The 1,242-nt window shown below is 41.1% G+C and overlaps 1 protein-coding gene across 1 annotated transcript in view; it reads left to right on the forward strand.

Moving 5' to 3' along the window:
- Nucleotides 1-1,242, forward strand: part of LOC101847351 — a gene marked incomplete in the record, with an annotated part of 24,153 nt that overhangs the window by 969 nt on the left and 21,942 nt on the right.

Raw genomic sequence — 1,242 nt, forward strand, 5'->3', positions numbered from 1 at the left:
GGGCAAAATACATGCATAACCTTGACCCTTATTTTGAAGGCCCTAGATTTTATTGAAGATTTTAACAACGATAGCACCTGCTGATCTGGGGTTTGATTGAAATAATTTATTTTAAGGGTCTGATTTATGATAGACTCAGACGTACGCCAGTGTTTGTAAGACCCTGGGGATATACAGATCTATATATAAAGGTGGGCTGATTCTCTATTTTTAGCATGCCCTCGACTAATCAGACGAAAGCGGGAATCAATAATGTCACTTTTTCATCTTTTTCTCTTTCTAGTTCACAAACAGTTCGGTCTACTCTCCAAATTTCCAGTTTTTAAGCAATTGAAGGTTTCTTAATATAACTTTTTTCTTCAGGTGTCTGATCTGGAGCAGACACTGACTTTAATTATGGCCTAGATTCTACCACTGATCTACTAAAAATCTACCATTGATCTACTAAAAATATAACAATTACGGCGCGATGTTGAAAAGAAGGCTAGGCTACCGCTTTTGATATGATCTTATTTACCATGGACCTGGTCGCAACAGCGCTAACTTTTACCTAGTGAAAATCTGTTAAGTGTGCCTCATCTTAGCTTAGTTGGTTTCACGTTGGGCTATGATGTGGAAGGCCTGGATTCGAATCCCAAAGCAGAATTCTTGAACTTAGAATTATATAGGGAGTTGTCAAGGTTTTCCATCAACGTGGCTCGGTCATATTGAAGATGGACCTTAGACCAAAAGATAGGGCCTTTACAATAACAGCGCGATGTTGATAGGGGTCTTTGCATTCATACCAATAGCTTACGTTGCAATACAAATAAGGCTGTCATGTTCTATGATGATATGGACTCACTTTCTTCATACACCATAGATAGTGATATTATGTTCAACAGAGTAGGTTCGCCAACATTTAAACGTTTGGATTGGCTCCCTCGAAATTTAGGAAGAAAATTTGTATGAAACACCAACAGGACAGCTTGCCCAAGGCCAGTACAGCCATGTTACGTCATTTAAGCAGGTGCAATCACTTCACCCGTGTGCTTGCGCATGCGTCAGCGGTGTAATAATAAGCCCCTCCTTAATGTTGTCAAACCGTTCGAATTTGGCTCGTATGGCGTTCCCTTTTTATCTTTAGTGGAACAGGCGTACAGGTTTCCGCTTGCACACTAACAGCTTAGCACAAGTAGGCCTACCTACAAGTACGTGCTCATGCGCGCGTACACACGCTTTCTCTGGCGCGCTCTCTCTCTC

This window comes from Aplysia californica, unplaced genomic scaffold (assembly GCF_000002075.1).
Source record: "Aplysia californica isolate F4 #8 unplaced genomic scaffold, AplCal3.0 scaffold00287, whole genome shotgun sequence".
Lineage (NCBI taxonomy): Eukaryota > Metazoa > Mollusca > Gastropoda > Aplysiida > Aplysiidae > Aplysia > Aplysia californica.